Below are 27,368 nucleotides of genomic sequence, written 5' to 3'. Positions count from 1 at the left end.
GCAGACATGGAGCAGAGAACCCTGCCCCCACCCCATTCTGCTAGTACTGACCCACGTGAGGGCTCAAGAACACAGGTGTCCACAGGCCTCAGCCCCTTGGGGAACCCTGCGGACACAGCAGAGGGCAGTCAGCCCCGCAGCCCACCAGCCACCCCTCGCCTGCTGCTGTTACGTAAGATACGCACTGGTTTGGTGGCATCACAGTCCTCCAAGCACAAACCCTGGAAACAGACGCTCAGTGCGATCACTCTTCCCTCCCTGAACTCAGGAACAGGCAAAGGGAAGGGCTCTCAGCTGCTGGGTGTTCATAGCTTAATTTTTTTTTTTTTTTTAATTTTATCTGAAAGGCAGAGAGACAGAGACCTTCCATCTGCTGGTTGACTCTCCAAATGGCCGCAATAACCAAGGCAGGGCCAGGCCAAACTCAAAAGGCCAGAATTCTATCTGGGTCTCCCACGTGGGCAGGGGGACTCAAGTATTTGGGCCATATGTTGCTTCCCAGGGTGCATTAGTAGGAAGCTGATGGGAAGTGGACGGGCCAGGAAGTGGACGCCAGGATACAGGTGACTCAAGCAGCAGCTTGCCCGCTGAGCCAAAGGCCCACCCCGGGGTGCTCGCTGTTTAAAGATGGCTGTACTGTAGTATAGATGGTTAAGCCTCCACCTGTGGCGCCAGCATCCCATGTGGGCACCAATTCGAGTCCCAGCTGCTCCACTTCTGATCCAGCTCCCTGCTAATGTGCCTGGACAAGCAGCAGAAGATGGGCCCCTGCAGCCACATGGGGGACCAGAAGAAGCCCCTGGCTCCTGGCTCCGGCCCTGCCCAGCTCCAGCCACTGCAGTCATTTGGGGAGTGAATAAGCAGATGGTAGATCTCTCTCTCCTTCCCTCTCTGTATCTCTGCCTTTCAAATAAATAAATAAATCTTGAAAAAAAAAAAAAAGATGCTTGTACCACGTGCAGCTCCGTCACATGCGGCACGGAGCAGCTCCAGTCTATGAAACTTTCCCCTGCATTCCAGGGAAGCCAACACAGCCCCCACCCCCACCCCTGCATGGCCACGCTGGGCGGGGAAGCGCTGGACCAAGCACACATCTGGAGATGACTCTCCTGAGAGCTGGGACACCCTGGCCGACATGTTCTCCACACTCACACGACCCTGGCTGGATGACAAGCCTCGCGGCTGCAGAATACAGGCTGTGGGGGGGGCGGGAGGGGGCAGACAGGGTCTGACTTGCTCACCACCATCAGGATTCCCAGGACCCGTGACGGTACCCACACTGTAGCAAGGCCTCAATAAAGACACCTCAGTCGACTGAATGAGCCACTGGAAGAGAGGAGGGCAAGGGACGGAGTGCAGACAAAGCCAGCCAACACTTGTCGACGTGACCTCAGCACGAGGACGAGAAGCCAAGCCCTGCCGCTGGTGGCCCTCGGCCCTGTTCTCACGTACACGCCTGCTCACGGGGGCTTACCCCGTGCAACACAGCCAAGAAAAGCGGGGATACTTTCCTGATCTTCAACCCTTAAAGAAGCCCAGAAGGGAAAGGCAGTGGTTGGACTGGGCCGTGCCCACCAAGGAGGAGCCCTTCCCTCCGGGGACTGCCACCTCGGCCTCTTAATAAGGCTCCGAGGAGGACCGGGGCCTAATGGGTCTTTAATGACTGAGTACAACAGCAGTTGGTGCCCAGTTCCCTCTTCATAAAAGAAGTTCAAAAGCACTTTGGCTCAAACATCATAGCGCCCCTGGGAACTAGGGAGGTACCAGTATCATTATCCCCATTTACGGCCAGGGAAAGCGAGGCAAAAGGGAGGTTAATTAGTTGCCCAAGGTCAGAAAAGGCAGGGAAAGGCCTAACATGCAAGCCCTTTGCAGCCGCCGACACGTTAACCCCGGCGACTGTAGGAACGTTCATCCCCTCCACGGGCTTCAGGCACATTTTCGTTTTCTTCCCAATCATCTCTGCCGAGAAATCACCATAACACGGTGCTCAGAGCTCCTCGGGAGCCACGCTGCCTGGCTCTGAACTCTGCCTTTTCCCAGCCAGCTGGACCTCAGCCCCTGCCAGGCCTCAGCTTCTGAACGTGTACAACAGTAATCACGGCCCAGAAGCTACAGCGAGGACTGTGGAGACCATGCACGCAAAAGGCCAGTCACTCTCGTCTTTAGAGGGCACACATAACTTCAGGGCAAGAGAGCCAGTCGCAGCGGAACAGGTCGCACCCTCTCTGCACTTTGGCTTTACAAAGCTGCAGACGACCGACCTGGCCCCAACAGGTATTTAGGATTTTGCCACCGAATGCCCCAGGACCCTGAATGCAACTTGCAAAAAAGCCCTGTTTGGCTCCCATTAACTCCCGGTGCAGCAGCAGGCCTTGGGGGAGGTGGCAATGGGAAAAGCTGCCAAGTGGCCGCCTCTGCAATCCTGGGTCTCTGGGGCTCTACTGAGCTTCCCGATCCCATTCGGCCCACACCAGACAGCAATGCTTTCTAGGCAGCACCTCATTTCTATCAAGTGATCAACAGGAGGCGTCAAGAGGAGGCAGTGTGGCCCAGTGCTCTATGGAGAGCCTGGGAGAGCAGAAGTATGGAGGCTGTCTGGGCAACCTTGGTCTACTCCAAGCAAAGAAGCTCTGATCCCACACAACCTCAACACACACAGAACAGCAGCAGCGAAACTCCAAGGCAGGGTAAAGCCGCCACCTGTGATACTGGCATCCCATATGGGCACAGTTCTAGTCCCGGCTGCTCCACTTCCAACCCAGCTCCCTGCTAAAGCACCTGGGAAAGCAGCAGAGGATGGTCTGAGTGCTTGGTTGCCTGCACCCACGTGGGAGATTGGACAGAGCTGCAGAATCCTGGCTTCAGCCTGACCCAGCCCTGACTGTTATTAGAAGATGCTAACAAGTGGGTGAAAATATCTCTCTCCACACACACACACACACACACACACACATCTCCCTAATTCTGCCTTTCAAATAAATAAAATAAAATTGTGTGTTTATTAGTTTTTCTTAACAGAAGTGGCTTCAGTCCTTGCAGGGAGGCGCACAGACCATGGGACATCCCTCCAAGGACGACAAGGCGCTCACGAGACAGCAGCACTCACTCGCTCAAGGTCTGGTGATGGCCTTCGGACTCAGGCAGGAAAGCAAGCCCAACCTAAGCTGTGTGCACGTGCGACCCGGCCCGCGCCAACCCACGAAACGAGTGACCAGACAGGAATCAGCTCAGGCCTACTGGCCTCCAGAGCCTTCCCAGAACAAAGACGGCCAGCTTGCTCTTCTCCCTGGCTTCCTGCTCTTTCTTTTCATTTGGATTCAAATATTCTCTGAGACCCCCAGGGGACTTTCCAAGCAGTGACTCCCACTGTTCAGAACTGGAGATTAAAATCCAGATCCCCACCTCGGCTGCAGATCTGGCCCCTGGGGACCCCTCATTCACACTTCAGTCCCACTGGGCTTACCTCTCGCTGGATCTCTGGATCATCACCCAGGTCTCAAGCCAAAGTCATCCCTGGAAGCCCAATGTCATTACCATAACCCTCAGCCGGGCCACCCCCTCTGACTGTGCTGTTTCCTCCCCAGGTATCTCTTCACTATCCGACATTAAAAAAAATTATTTATCTGAAAACCAGAGAGAGAAAGAGATCTTCTATCTGCTTTCACTCTCCAAATGTCTGCAACAGCCAGGACTGGGCCAGGCCAAAGCCAGGAGCCTGGTAATCATTCCAGGTCTCCCATCTAGGTGGCAGGGAGTCAGGCCCTAAGCCATCGTCTGCTGCCTTCCAGGTGCGCACTGGCAGGAAACTGGATCAGAAGCAGGGCGGGGGGCTGTCGCTCCCCCTCTTCATGGAGGAACGACACTAAACCTGCCTAGGCTTCATATCCGAGTCACGGCACCATTATGTCGCTCCCCCTCTTCGTGGAGGAACGACACAGGACCCTGCGCTGTTCTTTCGTCTGCTCGGCCCTCCCCGGGTTTGCTGCTGGTTCTTCCCGGGTTGGCTACTGTCCCTTCCACCTCCGTGGAAGGGCAGTTCCCCCTGGCCACATTCCCCACTTCCGCAGGGGAGCGGCACACCGCCGGCCGGCTCTCTCGGGGGCTGCACAGGTGTTCCCTCAGATGTTCCCCTTAGATGTTCCTGGTGCATGCCATCTCTCTCCTCCTTTATAGTCCTCCTCTGCCAATCCCAACTCGGCTGCCCACACGCCGAGTACGCTGCTCTCCTCCAATCAGGAGCAAGTCCTACAGTTTATTGGTTGAACTGGAGGCAGCTGTGTAGAAGCTGTTTTCTTCTCTCCCAGCGCCATATTGTGGGAGAGCAGATGCATAGAATAAGTCTTAATTCCAGTAACTTAGACTAGTCCGGGTTGCTCCCCACAGGGGGCATTGAGGCACAGCAGGTAAAGCCACTGCCTGTGATGCTGGCATCCCATATGGGTGCTGGTTCAAGTCCCAGCTGCTCCACTTCTTTTCCAGCTCCCTGCTAATATGCCTGTAAAAGTAATAAAAGCTGTCCCAAGTGCTTGGGCCCCTGCACCTGCACCCACGTGGGAGATCCAGAAGCTCCTGGCTCCTGGCTTCAGACTGGCCCAGCTCTGGACTTTGTGGCCATTTAGGGAGTGAGCCAGCAGATGGAAGATCTCTCTCTCTCTCTCTCTCTCTGTAACTCTGCCTTCCAAATAAATAAAATAAATCTTTAAAAACAAAAAAAGAGGAAGTAGCAGTAGTGGAGCTGGCACTCAAATTCAGAGGCGCCCTTATGGGCTACAGGCATCCCAAGTGGCGTCTTAGCTGTGTACCGAAAGTCTGCCACATCGTACCTCTGCGTGCAGCTGTTTCCTGTTTCCTCCCACTGGGAGAGAAACGTCATTAGACTACACACCTTGACCCCCACGTTCTTGGCTGGATCCCCAATGTCTACAACAGTGCCTGGCGCATACTGAGTACTCAAAAAGTCATTCAAGTTGACAAATGTCTACTGAGTACCAACAAAGTTTAGGCACTGGACTGTAACAGCAGACAACAATAAAAAGACATTATTGAGGTTGGTGCTGTGGTGTAGTAGGTTAAACCTCCTCCTGCATCCCATATGGGCGCTGGTTCGAGTCCCGGCTGCTCCACTTCCCATCCAGCTCCCTGTTAATGCACCTGGGAAAGCAGTGGAGAATGGCCCAACCTGCACCCACGTGGAAGACCCAGAAGAAGCTCCTGGCTTTGGATCGGCCCACCTCCAGCCATCACGGCCATTTGGGGAATGTATGAGCAGATGCAAGACCTCTCTCTGTAACTCTGCTTTGCAAACAAATAAATAAAAATATTTAAAATAAAAACAAAAGACATTATCTCTGCTCCCAAAGAGCTTTTTAGTCAACGCACCAAGCGTTGACTAAAAAGGTGCAGCAATGAATGCTTCAACAAAGGTTCTGTTCTAAGCATCTAACAGGTAAGGGTTACCTTCAAGCTGCCAACAACGCCAGGGGGAAGTACTATTCTCTTACAGATGGGCAAGTCAGGCGCGGACAGGTTGTCACTCGGTGGAGGTCCTGCAGCTCATGACGGCAGAACCAAGATGCAAACCCAGACGCTCTTGGTACAAAGTCCGTGCTCTCGTTAAGAGCTGCACCTCACATTTGCTGAGTGTCAAATAACTCCTCGGTCAGCACCCTCTGCAGCTGTTCCCTGTAGGCAGCGATGGAAAGGGAGCAGCCCCACCAAGGCCCGGCCGTCCTGTCCCATGAGCACAGGGACCCGAGACTGCAGGGTTGACCCCCAACTTGGCCCGTGGAGGGCAGTCTGCAAGGGAGTGGAGTGAGGAAAACACAGGGCCAGGGCCAGGACTCCTTGCTTCTAGCTTTAGGTCAATGAGACACCCAGGCCAGACACCCAGCATGTGATTGAGTGTACACATCGTGCAGGTGTGGGTCCAGACGCCACGGGGAACACAGACGAATCTCGTGGCGATCCTGGCCTCCTGCCCATACACAGGGAGCAGAAACACAAGCAGGACGGGCAGCCTAGGAAAATGTCCACACCGCAGTGGGTCTTCCAAGGAGTCTTCCATGTCTACTCCACCACAGAGCAGGGGGCTGGCTATGCAACCCCCAAGGTCCCCTCATTCTGACATGCTCTGACAGCACACAACTGGAGCAGTACAGAAATCAAGTTTTGTTCCGCTTAACAGCTCAAGTTCACAGCCACTGGGATGTTCTCCACCTCCCCTGAGGACCGTTTCAATTCGTGGTTCTTAGTGAGCGTCTTCCCATTCAGACAGGGCATAACGCCTCCACGCAAGCAAGCAGGAATGAAGTCCGGTGTGTTCTGCCCTCCTCCTCCGCCTCTGACCGACGCTGAGGCCCACAGACCTCTCCCGTCGCCGGGCGCACACGGTTACAAAGCGGACACTGCTCTGAGTTAAACCTTCAGGTCCGCAGACTGTGTGTGGGCTCAGACAGGTGTCTGACCTGGTCCTGGACCCCAGCACGGTGTCTGAGTCACCAGAGAGTCTGAACGAGGCTTCCTGAACGAACCCTGAGCGCGGTAGCTCTAGGGATCAGGGACTAGACCAGAGCCCCCAGTCGGTGCTCCCCAGAGGTTCGCTTTTCGGCTCTCAGCCTCTCCTGGGGAGCACGCTGACCCCACGGCTTCAGTTCTGCTGCTGCCCTGCTGCTTCCGCCCACCGGAGTTTTCCTGACGAACACCCCTGCCTGCACTCCTGTTCCCCGCATCCAGTCTCGGCAGCAGCCGCAACACCTTATAAAACTTGAATCAGGCCGGTGCTGCGGCTCACTAGGCTAATCCTCCACCTTGCGGTGCCGGCACACCGGGTTCTAGTCCCAGTCGGGGTGCTGGATTCTGTCCCGGTTGCCCCTCTTCCAGGCCAGCTCTCTGCTGTGGCCAGGGAGTGCAGTGGAGGATGGCCCAGGTGCTTGGGCCCTGCACCCCATGGGAGACCAGGAGAAGCACCTGGCTCCTGCCATCGGATCAGCGTGATGCGCAGGCCGTGGTGCGCCAGCCACGGCGGCCATTGGAGGGTGAACCAACGGCAAAAGGAAGACCTTTCTGTCTCTCTCTCACTGGCCACTCTGCCTGTCCAAAAAAAAAAACACAACTTGAATCAGATCTTATCACGTCTCTGCTTAAAACACTCCAGTGGTTTCTACCTGCACTTGGAATAAAATCCAAACTCTTCACTACAACCTAGAAAATCTTTGTTGTTCTACAGATATAAAAAAAAAAATTAATGTTTATTTTTCATCTACTTGAAAGGCAGAGCAAGAGAGAGAGAGAGAATCTTCCCTCCACCAGTTCATTCCATAAATGAACAGCCAGGCTGGGCCAGGTCAAAGCCAGGAGCCAGGAACTCCACCTGGGTCTCCCATGTGGGAGGCAGGGGCCCAAGCATCTGAGCCATCATCTCTTTCCTCTGGGATGCATCAGCAGGAAACTGGATTGGAAGTGGAGTAGCCAGGACTTGACCCAGCCTAACACTATGGGATGTGGGTGTGCCAGGCAAGCAGCTTCACCCACCACCATCTACAGATGCTTCCTGTTCTGGCCCCTACCACTCCTGAAATTGTCCCCTTGCCTATTCCTCCTTCCTCTTTAGAATTCACCCGCAGGTGGCCAGGGACCGTCCTGTCTGTCTGCCCCACGTAAGCGCCCGTGCCTGGAACGGTCCTCACAGGTGGCCAGGGACCGTCCTGTCTGCCCCACGTAAGCGCCCGTGCCTGGAACGGTCCTGGCACACAGTAGGTGCTCACCCTCGAAGGGGCAAGTCTGCGGCCAATGGAGGTATTTACAAGGACCACTTAAGTCCCCAGGAAACCATCAGTGACGCACGGGCATCTACCAGCTGCCACCTCTACTTATGATTCAGTGTCCTGATTTAAATCAGTGGGAGCTGTTGGCATCCTGGACACTTTAATGGCCCAAGAGATCAGTTATCACCTAGGGTCTGAAGCCAGGAACGAGAGCCCAGCGGTTGTAGCAGGGAGCTAGGAGCCAAGGAACCAGAGAACGGAGCCGCAAGACAAAACTCTGAACTTGCTCCGGGTCCCTCACCAACACACCCTGTGCCTCAGTTTCCCCAGCAGCCGGCCAGGCAGGCCTCCCTGAGTACTGGGAGTGACAGGAGACAAGGCAATTAGCAGCTGGGGCACACTCAGATAGGAGGTGCTGCTAGTCGCATGTCTCATTATTCCTAAAACTCTTGACTGATGCCAACCCGGGCCCCTCAGGCCTCCCCAGGGGCCAACCTGACAGCAGGTACGGCTGGGTCAAGACACGTAGGGCCTAAGAGAGCTCGGGCGTCCACACCTGCGGGTCTTGGTTCCCAGGTTTAAAGAGGAAGGCGGCTGCGGTGAGAGGGACGAGGAAGAGGTGAGAAGTGGAGTTCCGGGCTCCAAGTGGTTAATTTTGCAGGTTCACGTACACACGCCCCCGCCATCCAGGTGAGACCTGCGCCTCCAAGGTGTCCCAGGAACACCCACCAGGGAGGGCTGGCACTGGGACGCACCCCAATCAGACCCGGGGGACGGCCCCGGGTCAGACCCCGGCTGCATTTAGTTTGGGGAAACCTGGAGTCAGGATGCTGCGAGCCGCGCGCAGGTGAGGGAAGAGACCAGGGGCCAGACGGTGACATCCCCGCGGACGCGGAGGGGTGAGCAACAGGGCCGGGGGCTCGGACACCTGTGGAGACGTCCCCCGGGCGGGGGCGGGGAGGCCCGGGCCAGGCCGGTGAGTCCGAGCGGGGTCGGGGGCGCCCTGCGCGGCCCCTCCCCGGGAGACAAAGGGCCGGCGGCTGCCCCGGGCTCCGGCGCGGCGCGGGCCCGGGCACTGCGAGCATGGGCCGGCCTTGCGCTTACCTGGGCCGCCCGACCCGGCCGGGCCGGCGGGGGCTGGGGGTCCGGAGCGCGGCGCGCGGCGGCCTGTTCCGGGGCGCGCTCAGCCCGAGCAGCCGCGGCGGCGGTAGCAGCAGCAGCGGGAGCGGCCGCCTCAGCCTCCGCCTCCCGCTCCGTGAGTCACCGCGGCGGGGAGGGAGGGAGGCGCCAGGCCGCCGGAGGAGGGCCCGGCGGAGGGGGCGGCATCGGCTCCGCGCGGGCGGCGGAGGCGCGGCGACGGCAACGCCCCGGAGGGAGGCAGGCCGCGGTGGGCCGGGCGCCGGAGGCGGGGCCTGAGGGAGGGGCGGGGCCGGGGGCCCCGCATTGGCTGACGCAGCCTGCGAGGCGGGGTCTTCTCGATGAGGGGCGGGGCCCTATCGGCAGGTGGAGACACTGATTGGGCTCCTTGGGGTGGTGGGCGGGGCCATGCGGGGGCGGGCCGAACGAAGTCGCGGTAGAGACCGAGTCCGCGCGAAGAGCAAAGGGGCGGAGCGGGCGCGGTGGGCGGGGAGGCGGCCCGAGGGAGGAGCGCGGGTTTGGATGGAGCTGGCTCTGCGGTGAGCGACTCTCCCCGGGCTTAGCTACTCCAGGAGCCCGGTGATGCCGTGGAGATAATGGCCTCTCCCACGCACCGTCTGTATATCCAACCGGCTGCGGTCCGAGGGGACGGGATCCGCCTCGGGCCGGTGTAGCCCGCGCCTCCGGACGCCCCCGCACGGCCGTGGCTGCCGAGCGGTGCGGGCGTGGGCTCCTTCCTCCCTGCGGCGTCGCGGGCCTGGGGCCTTGCTGCCCGGGCGGCGGTCAGGGCCGCGCCAGGGCGCTCGGAGCGCAGGGTCCTGGCGCCGGGCGCGTTTCCGGGGGCGGGGGTCTGCGTCCAGGGCGTTTCCGCGCGGGGTCCGGCTCTGCGGAGCTGCTGCTGACATCCGCCGTCCTTTTAAAGGGACACGTATCTCAAGGTGTGGCCTCGTTTTCAGCACGCTGACTTGCGGGTTGCGTAATGTGGCCCAGCCTGCTGCCCTGAGCCCCCCGCCGCGTGTCTGCCCCCACCCCTACACCTCTTCCCCTTCCTGGGGCAAGAATAGGAAATACTTTTTTTTTTTCCTGTTTATCTTCTGAAATTTCCATATAACGCTTTACTTTCAACAACTGTGTTTGAGTTATTTGAGGAATATTTTCGTTTTTAATCAAAATCATGATATTGTTAACTCTGAAAGGCCAGCAGTGTTTCGCAGCCATGTCTGTCCCCATCCGTGCCCAGATGGGTCCCACGCACAGGGCAGGCGCTGGCCTGCAAGCCTCCCAGAGTAAACAGCGCCCGTGCAAGGAGAGCACTCATTCACGGTGTTCTTTGTAAATGTTGATGTTTGAACAAATCAAAACTGAGCATGTTGGAGGCCCGCGCTATGGTGTAGTGGGTGAAGCCGCCTCCTGCAGTGCTGGCATCCCATATGGGCGCAGGTTCAAGTCCAGGCTGCTCCACTTCCGATCCAGCTCTCTGCTATGGCCTGGGAAAGCAGTGGAGGATGGCCCAAGTCCTTGGGCCCCTGCACCCGTGTGGGAAACCCAAAGGAGGTTCCTGGCTCCTGGCTTCGGATCAGCCCAGCTCTGGCCCTTGCAGGCTTTTGAGGAGTGAGAACCAGCGATCAGAAGATGGCTCTCTGCCTCTGTGGCTATGCCTTTCAAGTAAATAAATTAAAAAAAAAATGAGTATGTTGCTTGTTTTTTTTTTTTTTTTTTTTTTGACAGGCAGAGTGGACAGTGAGAGAGAGAGACGGAGAGAAAGGTCTTCCTTTGCCGTTGGTTCACCCTCCAATGGCCACCGCGGCCAGCGTGCTGCGGCCGGCACACCACGCTGATCCTGATGGCAGGAGCCAGATACTTATCCTGGTCTCCCATGGGGCGCAGGGCCCAAGGACTTGGGCCATCCTCCACTGCACTTCCCTAGCCACAGCAGAGAGCTGGCCTGGAAGAGGGGCAACTGGGACAGAATCCGGCGCCCCAACCGGGACTAGAACCTGGTGTGCCGGCGCCGCAAGGCAGAGGATTAGCCTAGTGAGCCGCGGTGCCGGCCGTTGCTTGGTTTTTCAAGACATAGTATATAAATGATTTTTTTTTTAATTTCGAAAGTTATGTTTACATATTTGAAAGGCAGACCAACAGGATTCTTCCGTCCTCTGGTTCGCTTCGCAAATGCCTGCTGGGCCATGTTGAAAGCCAGGAGCCAGGAGCTCCATCCCAGGCTCCCATGTGGGTGGCAAGAACCAAGTCCTTGGGCCATCGTCCGCTGCCTCCCAGCGTGTACATTAGCGGGAAGCTGAGGCCGAACTGGATCCCAGGCATCCTGAAGGGGACACCAGTGGCTTAAGCTGCTGTGCCACAATGCCTGCTCCAAATGATGTATTTTTAAAAGATACAGTGGTGTTGGCCGGCGCTGCGGCTCAATAGGCTAATCCTCTGCCTGCGGCGCCGGCACACCAGGTTCTAGTCCCGGTCGGGTGCCAGATTCTGTCCCAGTTTCTCCTCTTCCAGTCCAGTTCTCTGCTGTGGCCCGGGAGTGCAGTGGAGGATGGCCCAAATGCTTGAGCCCTGCACCCGCATGGGAGACCAGGAGAAGCACCTGGCTCCTGGCTTTGGATCAGCGCGGTGCGCCGGCTGCAGTGGCCATTGGAGGGTGAACCAACGGCAAAGGAACACCTTTCTGTCTGTCTCTCTCACTGTCCACTCTGCCTGTCTAAATAAATAAATATATGATGGTGGGCCTCTGTACCAACCAACCACCCCTCCAGTCTGATCTTTTTTTTTTTTTAAGATTGATTTACTTATCTGAAAGAGTTAACAGGGAGAAAGGGAAAGACAGAGAGATCCTCCATCCATTAGTTCACACCCCAAATGACTGCAACGGCAGGGGTAGTCCAGGCTGAAGCCAGGAGCCTAGAACCCCATCTGGGTGTCATGGGTAGCATGGCCATTTTCTGTCCAGCCTGATCTTTAGCCGCTTTTGCCAGCTGGGTTCCAGCCACGCCCTGGCTGTCTCCCCAGCCGTCATCGCCAGGAGCTTCTTGTGAGAACAAGTGTGGTGCTCTCTGGGCCTCGGTGGCCCCTTCACCTGCCTGAATCCTTGGTCTTCAAAGAGCCTTCCCGGTGTGTACTGTCCGGTGTGTCCCAGTCCTACAGCATGGCCACACCTCGAAGAGGGGCAAGGACCATGGCACCCTGGCCCACTTCCACCGAGCGCAGTAGTACCCGGCTTAACAAATCCACGGCACCCTGGCCCACTTCCACCGAGCGCAGTAGTACCCGGCTTAACAAATCCACGGCACCCTGGCCCACTTCCACCGAGCGCAGTAGTACCCGGCTTAACAAATCCACGGCACCCTGGCCCACTTCCACCGAGCGCAGTAGTACCTGGCTTAACAAATACTGCAGAATAAGTAAATGTGTGAATTCTCACCCAGGACTGCCACTGCTACTGCCAGCCCCTTCTACTGTCTGTTCCCGCCAGCTCCATTGCTCTCAAACCTCCCTCACTACATTTATTCCACATTTCTTCCTTTTAACTTTGGGGAGGGCCTCCCTGGGGTCCCAGAATGTACATGTATCTTTAGATAGTTGCTTTTTGGAGCAAAAACAGCTGTTTCTATATCAAAGGGACAAGTATGACAGGAATATTTTCCAGCCGAATATGAAACGACGGGGAGCAGGCTGCAGGGAGTGAGAGCTACTTCCAACTGGTGTGGCCCGATGGCAGCGTGGTCCTGGGAGTTTACCCCCTCTGAGCCGTCCTGCTCCTGAGCTGAGCAGGTGCAAGGTGAGAAGTGAGAGTGGGAGAGAAAGGAAGGGACTTCAGAGTCTGTTTTTAGTAAAAAGTAAGAACCCCTGGGGCTAGCCACATGGGGCAGCAGGTTACACTGCCTCTTGCAGTGCCAGCAACCCATACTGGAGTGCTGGTTTGAGTCCTGGCTGCTCCGCTTCTGATCCAGCTTCTGGCTAATGCACCTGGGAAGGCAGCGGAGATGGCCCAAGTACTTGAGCCCCTAATATCCAAATAGGAGACCAGGATGGAGCTCCAGGCTCCTGGCTTGGGCCTGGCTCAGGCCTGAGGGGTAAACTAGTGGGTGGAAGACCGATCTCACTCTCTGTCTCTCCCTCTCTTCCTGCTGTCTTTCATTCTGCTTTGCAAATAAAATAAGTCTTTTATTAAAAAAAATTCCTTTTGCTTTCTGAAAACCAAATTTTTAACATGAATTCATAATTTCCAGTAATATAAGAAGGGAAAATAATTCATTTGCTTCGGTTCCTGTTTGCCATCCTGTTTGCATTCGGTGCGGCTCTAAGGTCTCTGAGGACAGACAGACAGTAGGAGGCTGGGGGACCCATCACTTGCCGTCCTCGTGTGCTTGACCCTGGCCAAGTACCTGTCATCTAATTGTACTTCGGAGATAATAAGGAATTATTACTCACGGCGATGAGTGTTTTGTAGACCAGGGAATATACATATTTTGCATCATGAGTGGTCTGTGTGCAGCTGGGAACATTGGGCTCCCTCCCAGCCTGCCCCTGGCATGCTGGTCTCTGCAGCCTCAGATGGGGTGATTCTCCTGACGTCACAGAACCCTGCTGGGGCCAGCGCTATGGTATAGTGGGTAAAGCCACCGCCTGCAGTGCCAGCATCCCATATGGGCGCTGGTTCAAGTCCTGGCTGCTCCGCTTCCCATCTAGCTCTCTGCTATGGCCTGGGAAAGCAGTAGAAGATGGCCCAAGTCCTTGGGAGACCTGGAGGAAGCTCCTGGCTCCTGGCTTCATGTCGGCACAGCTCCGGCCATTGCGGCCACTTGGGGAGTGAACCACTGGATGGAAGGCCTCTCTCTCTGCCTCTCCTCTCTCTGTGTAACTCTGACTTTCAACAACTGTATTTGAATAAATCTTTAAAAAAAAAAAAAAAAGAACCCTGCTGCATGAGCTTGGGAGCAGTGTAAAAATTATTAATTTCTGTGGCAAGTTTTTTTTAAGATTTATTTATTTATTTGAAAGAGTTAGAGCAAGCAAGAGAGAGAGAGAGAGAGAGAGAGAGAGAGATTTTCCATTCATTGGTTCACTCCCTAAATAGACACAATGGCTGGGCTATGCGGGGCTGAAGCCAGGAGTTTCATCCAGGTCTCCCATGTGGGTGCAGGGTCCCACATACTTAGCCTAATCTCCCACTGCTTTCCCTGGTGTAGTAGCAGGGAGCTGGATTGGAAGTGGAGCATCTGGAACATGAACCAGCGCCCATATGGGATGCTGGCGTTGCAGGCGATGGCTTAACCTGCTATGCAACGCCAGCCCCATGGCCAAGCGTTTTCACTGACCGACGTGTCTCATCAGTGTATTTTATCTGTGTTCTCATCACAAAGTAAAGACAAAGCAATAGGAGTCCAGATACTCAGCCTATCAGCCATTAAGCATAGCAGTCTATTTATCATCTTTTTCCTGCTGGTTGTTGCCCAACTAAGGACAGAGAAAATGACTGTCCCCGGAAGCCAATAGCCCTTACTGTGTAGGAGTAAGTGATAAACTGGCTGTCCTGCCCCGCCCCGCTTCATAAGAGTGGCTGCAACGCTCTCAGTGTATCCAGGTGGGACTGGAAAGACCACTTCAGACAAGCAGTTCCTTCTCCATCCTGCTGAGCCGCAGACTGCTCAGTAGTTCCTTGTTGCAAACAAGTAGCAGAGCCTGTTCCTAGCAGATACTTCTTAGCTCCTGCCCTTCACCCTTCACCACTGCAACACATTAACCCTCCTGTTGGACATGCATTTGTTTAGCCAGGGCTTTTCTGAAATGCTTCGCTATCTGTTTAAGACTCAGCTGTGACTTTGCCATGGTGTTCAGGCGCTTAGGTTTTTCACCCAGTCCAGCAGAGACTGCGCAATCTAAATGAACTTTGTCATTCTGTTTCCTCCACCCCTACCGTCACCTAATTTTCTTCTTATCATGCTTCCAGATTACTTCCCATCAGCAGTCTTTGCCCCCGGCTGGTGAATTGGAGGGGGCTCTTTTTTATAGTTAATAAGCACTAAAGGCTGAGGGTGGAAAATTTACACCCTGGTGCCAGCTAATGAAGCCCCTCACATGAAAGCAGAGGCAAAGGGGACGGGCATGGTGCATATGCCCTGGGATCTAAGATTACTCACTCCTCTCCACACGCTGCACCACAGATAGTAATGATTATTAATTATTTAAGCAAAGAACATGAGAGCCAACACAGGCAGTTAAAAGGCAGAATAAAGGAAGCACACTCCAGAATCCTCTGTTGAAATCCCTTTAATTAGCACAAGCTATTGGAGCCAAGGGAAAGAGACCAAGATACTTAGTAGCAAGTTTTTAAATTTTTTTCCCACCACTCTCCCCTTAAAAAAAAAAAAAAAAGGCAGGTTTACTTGTATACACTGCTGACAAAATGGAATTTTTTTTTTTTTTTTTTTTGACAGGCAGAGTGGACAGTGAGAGAGAGAGACAGAGAGAAAGGTCTTCCTTTTGCCGTTGGTTTACCCTCCAATGGCCGCCGCGGCCGGCGCGCTGCGGCCGGCGCACCGCGCTGATCCGATGGCAGGAGCCAGGAGCCAGGTGCTTTTCCTGGTCTCCCATGGGGTGCAGGGCCCAAGCACCTGGGCCATCCTCCACTGCACTCCCTGGCCACAGCAGAGGGCTGGCCTGGAAGAGGGGCAACCGTCCCGGCGCCCCGACCGGGACTAGAACCCGGTGTGCCGGCGCCGCTAGGCGGAGGATTAGCCTAGTGAGCCGCGGCGCCGGCCGACAAAATGGAATTTGAATATGAATTTGCTGCTGTGGGCTCCCCACTGTGACACCATTTCAAAAGAAGGGGGTGACACCTTCATGAGATTTTCGATCTCAGTCTCAAATCTGGTGTCATTCCTGGCACGTTTCTCTTTTCTTTCTTTCTTTTTAAGATTTATTTATTTATTTGAAAGGCAGAGTTACAGAGAGGCAGAGGCAGAGAGAGAGTGGTCTTCCATCGTCTGGTTCACTCCCCAAATGGCCGCCACGGGCAGAGTTAGGCCAATCTGAAGTCAGGAGCCAGGAGCTTCCTCTGTCTGGGTCTCCCATGCCGGTACAGAGGCCCAAGGACTTGGGCCATCCTCTACTGCTTTCCCAGGCCATAGCAGAGACTTGGATCGGAAGTAGAGTGGCCGGGACTTGAACTGATGCCCATATGGGATGCTGGCACTGTATGTGGTGGCTTTACCCACTATACCACAGTGCTAACCCCCTCCTGGCATGTTTTTCCTTTCTCCTGCCCTGCATATGTCATGACGCAGATCAGTTCTTCCTACTAGGTAAGCTGTGATGCTATTTAAATAACCAAAAAAGGCAGTTTTTATCTTACTCTCAAATTCTGGGATTACTGTCACCTGTTTGTACTCACCATTAGTTCTATCCCAGTCCCACCTTCCCAGAGGTCCGACCTCCCTGCAGCTCGTGGCATCTCCTCCTGTTATCGCGGTTTTCATTTCTGATTCATCGGTATTTAGAAATCTAAATCCCATCACTCTAGCTGACCTGGCTCCGTGACAAACAAGAGAACATGTTTTCTGTGTGTCTCTTTCCTGACCTGGTTCCAGCAGTCAAACTACCTCCCACTAAGTCCTCATCAGGCCCATCTTGAGCAACATCCTACGACTCCCTCACTCAAGAATACTCATGGAGCACTTTGCAGGTGTGTTGTGCCGTGCTAGGCAGAGGCTAAAGCAGTAGAACATGGGTGGGCACTGTGCTATGCAAGTGAAGCAGCTGCTTGGGATTCCTGCATCACATGTCAGTTCCAGTAACTCCACTTCCGGTCCAGCTTTCTACTAGTGCATTGTGGGAGGCAGCAGATGACGGCTCAAGTGCTTGGTCCCTGCTACCCACATGGGAGACTTGGAGATCCAGCCTGCTAGCCTGGCCCAACTCTGGCTGTTGTGGGTATTTGGGGAGTGAACCACCATATGGAAGAGCTCTTTCTGTGCATGTCTGTCACTCTGCCTTCAAATAAATAAACTAAAAAAAAAAATGAAGCAATTTACATATGTATCAGCAAATCAGAAACATACTGTCCTTGCCCTAATAGCAAGTAAGACAGATATTAATGAGTGGCCGGCGCCGCGGCTCACTAGGCTAATCCTCCGCTTTGCAGCGCCGGCACACCGGGTTCTAGTCCCGGTCAGGGCGCCGGATTCTGTCCCGGTTGCCCCTCTTCCAGGCCAGCTCTCTGCTGTGGCCCGGGAGTGCAGTGGAGGATGGCCCAGGTACTTGGGCCCTGCACCCCACGGGAGACCAGGAGAAGTACCTGGCTCCTGCCATCGGATCAGCGCGGTGCGCCGGCCGCAGCGCGCCGGCCGTGGCGGCCATTGGAGGGTGAACCAACAGCAAAAGAAGACCTTTCTCTCTCTCTCTCTCTCTCTCTCTCACTGTCCACTCTGCCTGTCAAAATAAATAAATAAATAACATAAAATAAGATATTAATGAGTGACACAGTTGAAGATATGAGGTTACCTCAAAAAGTTCATGGAAATGGTGTATTATGAAAAAAATTATGCATGGATTTCATTTTTTTTAAAGATTCACTTTATTTATTTGAAAGAGTTACACAGATAGAGGAGAGGTAGAGACAGAGAGGTCTTCCATCCTCTGGTTCACTCCCCAGATGGCCGCAACGGCCAGAGCTGTGCCGATCAGAAGCCAGGAACCAGGAGCTTCTTCCAGGTCTCCGATGTGGGTGCAAGGGCCCAAGGACTTGTGCCATCTTCTACTGCTTTCCCAGGCCATACCAGAGAGCTGGATTGAAAGAGGAGCAGCCGGGACTAGAATCAGCATCTATAGGGCATGCCAGTGCTTCAGGCCAGGGTGTTAACCCACTGTGCCATAGTGCCGGCCCCATGGATTTCAATTTTTTACACTAAAATAAATTTATCTTTTAATTCCATTTCTCACACAAACTGTTTTTTTTTGTTGTTTTTTTTTTTTTTTTTTTTTTTTTTTTTAATTTTTGACAGGAAGAGTGGACAGTGAGAGAGAGAGACAGAGAGGGAAAGGTCTTCCTTTGCCGTTGGTTCACCCTCCAATGGCCGCCACTGCAGCCGGCGCACCATGCTGATCCGATGGCAGGAGCCAGGATCCAGGTGCTTTTCCTGGTCTCCCATGGGGTGCAGGGCCCAAGCACCTGGGCCATCCTCCACTGCACTCCCTGGCCATAGCAGAGAGCTGGCCTGGAAGAGGGGCAACCGGGACAGAATCCGGCGCCCCAACCGGGACTAGAACCCGGTGTGCCGGCGCCGCAAGGTGGAGGATTAGCCTATTGAGCCACGGCGCCGGCTACAAACTGTTTTAAAAATGTGTTTTTAGGGGCCGGCGCTGTGGCGCAGTGGGTTAACACCCTGGCCTGAAGTGCTGGCATCCCACATGGGCACCAGTTCGAGACCCAGCTGCTCCTCTTCCAATCCAGCTCCCTGATCACGCGCATGGGAAAGCAGCAGAAGATGGCCCAAGTACTTGGGCCCCTGCACCCACATGGGAGACCCGGAAGAAGCTTCTGGCTCCTGGCTCCTGGCTCCTGGCTTCGGATCGGCACAGCTCCGGCCATCGCGGCCATCTGGGGAGTGAACCAGAGGATGGAAGACCTCTCTCTCTGTCTCTACCTCTCTCTGCCCCTCCTCTTTCTGTGTAACTCTGACTTTCAAATAATTAAATATTTTTAAAAAAATGTGTTTTTAAATTTTTTTATTTTTATTTTTTTATTTTTTGACAGGCAGAGTGGACAGTGAGAGAGACAGACAGAAAGGTCTTCCTTTTGCCGTTGGTTCACCTCCAATGGCCGCTGCGGCCAGTCACTGCGCTGATCCAATGGCAGGAGCCAGGTACTTATCCTGGTCTCCCATGGGGTGCAGGGCCCAAGGACCTGGGTCATCCTCCACTGCACTCCTTGGCCACAGCAGAGAGCTGGCCTGGAAGAGGGGCAACCGGGAAAGAATCTGGCACCCCGACCAGGACTAGAACCCGGTGTGCCGGTGCTGCAAGGTGGAGGATTAGCCTAGTTAGCCATGGCGCCGGCTGAAAAATGTGTTTTTAAACTTTGAAAATGCATTTAAGGCCAGCACCGTGGCTCACTTGGCTAATCCTCCACCTGCAGCGCCAGCACCCTGGGTTCTAGTCCTGGTCGGGGCGCCGGATTCTGTCCCGGTTGCTCCTCTTCCAGTCCAGCTCTCTGCTGTGGCCCAGGAAGGCAGTGGAGGATGGCCCAAGTCCTTGGGCCCTGCACCCGCATGGGAGACCAGGAGAAGCACCTGGCTCCTGGCTTCGGATCAGCGCAGCACGCTGGCAGTGGCAGCCATCTTGGGGGTGAACCAACGGAAAAGGATGACCTTTCTCTCTGTCTCTCTCTCACACTAACTCTACCTGTCAGAAAAAAAAAAAAAAAAGGAAATGCATTTACGGGCGAGTACTTGTTTAGCAGTTAAGATGCCAGTCTGGACACCTGCATCCCATAAGAGTCCCTGGGTTCAAATCCTGGTATCTCTTCCAATCCAGCTTCATGCTAATACACACCCTAGGAGGCAGCAGAGAATGGCTCAAGTACTTGGGTGCCTGCCACCAACATGAGAGACCTCGTTCTTTCAAAATCCATCAATAAATATGTTTAAATTGTATATTAATTGGGGCCGGTGTTGTGGCACAGCGGGTTAACACCCTGGCCTGAAGTGCCAGCATCCCATAAGGGCGCCAGTTCAAGACTCGGCTGCTCCACTTCTGATCCAGCTCTCTGCTATGGCCTGGGAAAACAGTAGAAGATGGTCCAAGTCCTTGGGCCCTTGCACCCACGTGGGAGATGGGGAAGAAGCTCCTGGCTCCTGGCTTCAGATTGCGCAGCTCTGGCCATTGCAGCCAATTGGGTAGTGAACCATCAGATGGAAGACCCCCCCCCCCCATGTAACTCTTTCAAATAAATAAATATATCTTTTAAAAAGTTGTATATTAATTTGAAAGGCAGAACTTTCATTTGCTGTTTCACTCCCCAAATGCCCACCATGGCCAGAACTGGGCCAATCTGAAGCTGGGAGCAGGGACTCTCAATCTGGGTCTCTCATATGAGTTGACAGGAACCCAATTAATTGAATCATCACCACTGCCTACCAGGGTTTGCATTAGTAGGAAGCAGGAAACAGGAGCAGAAGCTGGGTGTCAAACTCAGGTACTCTGATATAAGACCCATATTAGACATCTGTTTTTTTAAAAAAAACATTTATTTGAAACAGAGAGAGATTTTCAATCTGCTGGTTCACTCCCCAAATGGCTGCAACAGCTGGGGCTGAGCCAGACCGAAGCCAGGAGCCAGGAGCTTCTTCTGGGTCTCCCACGTGGTGCAGGGGCTCAAGGACTTGGGCCATCTTCCACTGCTTTCCCAGGCATAGCAGAGAGCTGGATCAGAGGTGGAGCAGCAGAGACTTCAACGAGTGCCCATATGGGATGCTGATACCACAAGAGGCAGCTTTACCCACGATGCCACAACGCCGGCCCCACAACCCCATCCTCTTTCTCTTTGGACCACAGGCTAGTCAGGGCATATTCTGCTTGTGATGGGCAGCAGAGAGGCATCAAGCCCAACTGTGGAGGTCATCGCCAGGAGTCACAGCCACAGACATTCCATTGGCCAAATCCAGAACAAGGGCACGCTCCTCACCAAGGAGCTATGTTCAAGGCATTTTCATCCCCACGGAAACCAAGGATATGGTAGAGTCAATGCTCTCCTCATCTAAACTTCTTTGCTTTAACACCCAACCAAACAACCTGCTTTAATTTTCCCAACGCTTTTGACATACAAGGTATAATGGCTAGGTTATCAGCTTACAATTACTTTTATGATTTGAAAAACAGTTAGGATCTTTGAGCTCAATTTTTCCATCGAGTCTGTGGATGCAGTGGGAGGGAGAGAGGGAGAGGCTGGTTTCTGGGTGCTAAAAGCACTTGCTGTAAGAGTTGTTTGACACAGATCGCTCCAGTCTGCACTCCCCTGCTGTGGAAACACAAGATGAGTGTAGGGTGGGCTCCACCTTCCCTCGGAATGTCCACTGTGCTGTCAGTTACTCTAAGGCTACCAATTCTGCAGTGGGTTCCAAATGGAGAAGAGAGGATGGCATAGCAGATACTCAGTTTACAGCGGTGGCGACTGGACCGTGCTGCGCATGCTCCTCAGGTTTCCCACAGTTTATTACTTAAGGGCAGAGAAAATCTGTGCTCCCCTGAAGTCCTGATCCCTAGCCCCTGTTCTCATCCTTTGCTCCCTTTCCTGCAGCTGGGCTGTCTGCACAGCAGGAGTCCTGGGCTTTAACAGGAAGCCAGGCTTGCCGGGGACATGGATGTCTGTGCTGTGGTGAGGCTGGGGGGAGTGCCTGGAACTTGGGGGCAGCCATAGGGAGTGAAAGTGAACCATTTTTAGCTGAATTCAAGTGGAGGCAATTCACTTAAGGAATCCAAAGGCTTTAGCAATATCTTAAATTGACTTTAATGAGTAGTTAGCCTGAAATAGCTACAGGCTCCAGGGGGTAGAGCAAACCTATTGAGGGCCTCTCCAGGGAGATAAAAAGGCGCTTACAAAGCTCCCATCACGAAACCCTGTCAGCTACTTCCCTGCCCCAAGCACTGTGCTCAGCATGGGAGCATTTCTGCTCATCTTATTAATTGGTGGCTAAGTAGGGACAGAAGAGAAAAGGACGCTATTTCACTAACAAGCAGAAAAGCTTAGGAAGGAGCAGACAGGCTCTCAGAGAGGAGGGGGCAGGGAGTCCACAAGCTTGCATACAGGTGACACTTAGGGTTTTTAGAAATAACTGAGCGAGCAATTTCCATCTAATTTCTTTCCAGAGTTGGAGACACTCAGAAGTGGTGTGCTACAGGGCTGCAGTGTCTGGAGAAGATAAAGGGACTGGTTTTAATTTGCTTCCCATTTCTGCTGCTAATGACACCCTGCTGAGACAGACTTGCAGTGTTAACACATGAATTCCCACAAACTCAGTAACATTCTGTCATTGGGATGTCTTGAGCTATTACACAATCCCTTTAGCCCAACTTGCACCATTAAAAGGCAATACACCAGAAAAGCAATTTACCTCCCCTCCAAGAAAGGCAAAGACAGGAGTAACAGAACTACTGGCTTTTCCTCCACGTTAGATACTCCCAGTTAATTTTATTTTACGATCATTTCCAAACACCTCGACAAACACCTCGACTGGAAACATACGAACTTCCCTTAGTCAAACCAAATACAGTGCCTCCACTATACTTAGTATATATATATATATATATATATTTTTTTTTTTTTTGACAGAGTGGACAGTGAGAGAGACAGAGACAGAGAGAAAGGTCCTCCTTTTCTTTTTTTTTTTTTCTTTTTTCTTTTTTTTGACAGGCAGAGTGGACAGTGAGAGAGAGAGACAGAGAGAAAGGTCTTCCTTTGCCATTGGTTCACCCTCCAAAGGCCACCGAGGCTGGCGCGCTGCGGCCGGCACACCGTGCTGATCCGATGGCAGGAGCCAGGAGCCAGGTGCTTTTCCTGGTCTCCCATGGGGTGCAGGGCCCAAGCACCTGGGCCATCCTCCACTGCACTCCCTGGCCACAGCAGAGAGCTGGCCTGGAAGGGGGGCAACCGGGACAGAATCCGGCGCCCCGACTGGGACTAGAACCCGGTGTGCTGGCGCTGCTAGGCGGAGGATTAGCCTAGTGAGCCGCGGCGCCGGCAAGGTCCTCCTTTTCTGTCGGTTCACCCCCCCAATGGCCGCTGCAGCCGGCGCACTGTGGTCAGTGCACCGCGCTGATCCGAAGCCAGGAGCCAGTTGCTTCCTCCCGGTCTCCCATGCGGGTGCAGGGCCCAGGACTTGGGCAATCCTCCACTGCCTTCCAGAGAGCTGGACTGGAAGAGGAGCAACCGGGACAGAATCTGGCGCCCCAACAGGGACTAGAACCCGGGGTGCCGGCCTATACTTAGTATTTTTAAAATGTATACTTTATGATAGTGAAGGTAGACATTTTTTTTTTATGTATTTATTTGAAAGGCAGTGACAGAGAATCTTTCATTTACTAGTAGGTACACTCCCCAAATGCCACAGTGGCCACAGCTGGGCCAGACCAAAGCCAGGAACTTAGAACCCCATCTGGGTCTCCCACGTGGGTGCAGGGGCCCAAGGACTTGGGCCATTTCCCACTGCTTTCTCAGGCACATCAGCAGGGAGCTGGATTGGAAGCGGAGCAGCAGTCAGGACTCAAACTGGCGCCCACATGGGATGTTGGTGCTGCAGGCTGGGGCTTTAACCTGCGGTGCCACAGCACTGGCCTGAGATTTTGCTTTCAACAGGTCTTTATGGTAGCTTTGGGATCTGCAAGGAGAGAAGGGAATGGGAATGGAGAGTCCCTACCTGTACTTCTGGGGAAGAAAAGTCCTTGTCAAGGTCCCCGCGGGTGCCTAAAGGTTAACCAATGAGGATCAGACCCGCCTCAACCTTTAATACCCGTGCCCTGAATCTATAAAAGGAGCCATCCCAATCTCTGATGCGCGACTTCCCCGGCCCAGCTCTGTTGGGACCAGGGAACCTCGCCCGGGAGTGGAATCCCAGTAAAAGCTTGTGAATTAATTGATTCATCTGCCTGAGAAGATTTGTTACGCGCCGAACACCTCGCACTTTATACTGTGGTTTTAAAGCAATTTGCACATTAAATAACTGTTCTTCACAAAATACATAATGAATGTAAAGACGGTTTCTTGACAAAGTGGGCCAAAATGTAGGTATGTGAGAGTGGCAGACAAGGTTAGACATGGAATATTCTGGGGTGGGTGTTTGGTGGAGCAGTAGCCAGTATCCTGTATCAGAGTGCCTGGGTTGAAGTCCAGGCTCTGCTTCGGATGTCAGCTTCCTGCTAATGTGCACCCTGGGAGGCAGCAGGTAATGGCTCAACTACTTGGGTTTCTGCCACTGCAGTGGGAAAATGAGATTTTTAGGCTCCTCCCTTTGGCCCAGCCCCGGCTATTGCTTGTATCTGGAGAGTAAGCCACCCTATGGAAGATCTCTCTCTCGGCTTTCAAATGGAAAGGAAAGAGAGGAAGGAGAGAAAAAGGAAGAAAGAACAACTTATAACAAATATATGAAGGATATGTACTTTAAGATGAGGTAGAAATTACAGATACAGCAATCATTTAATTACACTGTATATAGTATCAGGATTATTTCCATGTGTACTATTCTTTATAATACATAGATATATCTTTGAAATGTTTTTAAGGACCCAGCTATGGTTAAGTCTATTTAAGTAAAAATTTTATCGCTGTAAAAGAACCTCTATGGTGACACAGTTGTATATATCTAAACCTGTATTATTGATAAAAACATTTATGGGGTTGGTGCCATGGCTCACATGGTTAATCCTCCACCTGCAGCACCGCCATACCATATGGGCGCCGGGTTCTAGTCCCGGTTGTTCCTCTTCCAGTCCAGCTCTCTGCTGTGGCCCAGGAGGGCAGTGAAGGATGGCCCAAGTGTTTGGGCTCCTGTGCCCACATGGGAGACCAGGAAGGGGCACCCGGCTCCTGGTTTTGGATCGGCGCAGTGCCGGCCATGGCGGCCATTTGGGAACTGAACCAACGGAAGGAAGACCTCTCTCTCTGTGTCTCTCTCTCGTACTGTCTATAACTCTACCTGTCCAAAAAAAAAAAAAAAAGAGCCTTACTTGAAAAAAAGGGAACTCTACCCAATATACATTTTAGAAATCCTTTTTTTTTTAAATGATCTATTTATTTATTTGAAAGACTGAGCTACGAGAGAGAGAGAGAGAGAGAGAGAGAGAATATTCCATCTGCTGGTTCATTCCCCAAATGGCTGCAATGGCCAGGGCTGGCCCAGGCCAAAGCCAGGAGTCAGGAGCTTTTTCTGGGTCTCCCACATGAGCAGAAGGGGCCTAAGCACTTAGGCCATCTTCTGCTGCTTTGCCAGGCAAATCAGCAGGGAGCTGAATTGGAAGTGGAGCAGCTGGGACTTGAACCGGCACCATATAGGATGTCAGCACTGCAAGTGGTGGCTTAACCTACTGCACCCATTTAGAAAACTTTTAAAACAATTTTTATTGGGGACATGGAGAGTCAAGATGGCAGAATAGGGAGGGAGCTTACTGATCTAGTCTAGAAGATAGTTTTTAAAAAGTGGGGAGTGTGCAGTTTCAGGGAAGAGATAGGGAGAAAATGGCAGAGGAAGCTCCATGCAAATTAGAAGGACACTGCAGATCCACGTGGAGGGTGTGGACGTACACAACTCAGGACCCAGCAGCTGAGAGCCTCTGCACCAGCTTTGGAGTGAGGTGAGACCAGGCAATAAAGTTGTAGAAAGAGCTTGGCAGGAATCCTGCTTGGAGCCCTGTGGAGGACAGTGTACCTGCAAACCTAGAGGGGGAAAATGGCTCATGTTTCTCTCCAACCACCTGGCACCAGCATCCTGTAACAAGTTGAGAAGGCGGGCATCATTTTGGACTATGCAACAGCTGTGTCAATTCATGTCTGCACCAAGCAACCAAAGGAGACACCCGAGTCTGGTTGGGAGGACTGACAGGGACTGTGGGAACCCTGTGAAAACACTGTGGCTGTGTGGGAGGGCACAGGGTGCTGCTGGGACTTTGGGAAGTCACTGTGGGTGGCTCCACACACTTGGGGCTCCAATTCCCTGGTGAGGGGCATTGCTACAGGATCCGTGTTCACACCTAGGTCTGCACAGATCCTCTGTGTGGTTCTTGTGGGCACGGATGGCATTGGTCTCCTTTGAGGAGAGGAGGTGATCCTGAGACTACTCCAACAGGGCTGAACAAACCTCCCCTCTGATTAAAAAAAAAAGTTATTTACCACACCCAACTTAGGTGTCACCTTGGACACTCCCTTTACCCTGGAGCACTGACTAGAGCTCTCTAACCACAGCCAGCACACACCTCTGGGTATTCACTGAGAGAACAGATGCTCCACTAAGCCACAGAGACATAGCTCAAAGATAAAAGCCATCACAGGGGTGAAAAAACAAAAAACAACCAACAAGTATCACCACAGATGCCTAATAATCAACGCAGCAATTCAAGAAATAAGAATAAGGAAGACAATATGACGCCCCCAAAAGAACACCACAAGCCCACAAAAGAATACTACTAGAATGTGAAGATGAAGACATTGATGAAATTCCAGAAATGGAATTCAAAAAATTGATTGTAGGATTACTTAGAAGTAGTCAGAAGCAAGGCCGGCGCCGCGGCTCACTAGGCTAATCCTCCGCCTAGCGGAGCCGGCACACCGGATTCTAGTCCCGGTCAGGGCGCCGGATTCTGTCCCGGTTGCCCCTCTTCCAGGCCAGCTCTCTGCTGTGGCCAGGGAGGGCAGTGGAGGATGGCCCAGGTGCTTGGGCCCTGCACCCCATGGGAGATCAGGAAAAGCACCTGGCTCCTGGCTCCTGCCATTGGATCAGCGCGGTGCGCCGGCTGCAGCGCGCTGGCCACGGCGGCCATTGGAGGGTGAACCAACGGCAAAGGAAGACCTTTCTCTCTGTCTCTCTCTCACTGTCCACTCTGCCTGTCCAAAAATAAATAAATAAATAAATAAATAAATAAAGAAGTAGTCAGAAGCAAATTCATGAACTAAAGAAATCAGTACATGGCAGGAATGAAAATTTTTCCCATGAAATTGAGATTTTAAAGAGAAATCAAAATGAAATATTGGAAATGAATAATTCCATAGAACAAATAAAAAATACGATAGAAAGCCTTAAGAATAGACTCAATGAGGCAGAAAAAAGACTATCTGAGTTAGAAGACCTCTCCCACTCTTTCTGCCTCTCCTCTCTCTGTGTAACTCTTTCAAATAAATAAATAAATCTTAAAAAAAAAAAGAAAATGCCTGTTTACATCCTTTTTCCATTTTTTAAAAGATTTATTTATTTATTTATTTGAAAGAGTTACACAGAGAGAGGAGAGAGAGGGAGAGGTCTTCCACCTGCTGGTTCACTCCCCAGTTGGCCACAAGGGCCAGGGCTGCACTGATCCGAAGCCAGGAGCCAGGAAGTTCTTCAGGGTCTCCCATCTGGGATGGAGGCACCACAGGCAGAGGATTAACCAAGCGAGCCTTGGCACTGGTCCCCCAACGCACATTTTTCTCTCTTCAATTTAAATACCGAATTCCTACCAGGAAAAGGTACATTTTGAGTTTTTCAAGGTCAAAGAGCCTAGTGTATGGGCTGGCACTGTGGTGTAGTGGGTAAAGCAGCCATCTGTGCTGCCAGCATCCCATACGGCTGCTAATTGGAGTCCCGGCTGCTCCACTTTGGATCCAGCTCCCTGCTAATGGCCTGGGAAAGCAGTGAAGGACGGCCCAAGTACTTGGGCCCCTGAACCCATCTGGGAGACCCAGGAGAAGCTCCTACATCCTGGCTTTGGACTGGC

At 53.1% G+C, this 27,368-nt stretch overlaps 1 protein-coding gene across 2 annotated transcripts in view; it reads right to left on the bottom strand.

Moving 5' to 3' along the window:
• CTNNBIP1 (catenin beta interacting protein 1) overlaps positions 1-9,063 on the bottom strand; it is a 54,150-nt gene extending 45,087 nt beyond the window's left edge. Inside the window, exon 1 of one of the 2 annotated variants that reach the window (XM_002716164.6) lies at positions 8,871-9,063. The gene's annotated coding sequence lies outside the window, so the exon portion shown is untranslated. The remainder of the gene's footprint in view (positions 1-8,870) is intronic. The other variant, XM_070079328.2, reaches the window with a different exon arrangement.
• Positions 9,064-27,368: the final 18,305 nt, after the last annotated feature.

The sequence above is a fragment of the Oryctolagus cuniculus genome, chromosome 7 (genome assembly GCF_051225735.1).
Source record: "Oryctolagus cuniculus isolate XC-2025 breed Fujian yellow rabbit chromosome 7, ASM5122573v1, whole genome shotgun sequence".
Lineage (NCBI taxonomy): Eukaryota > Metazoa > Chordata > Mammalia > Lagomorpha > Leporidae > Oryctolagus > Oryctolagus cuniculus.
This window is presented reverse-complemented; position numbering and strand designations above follow the sequence as displayed.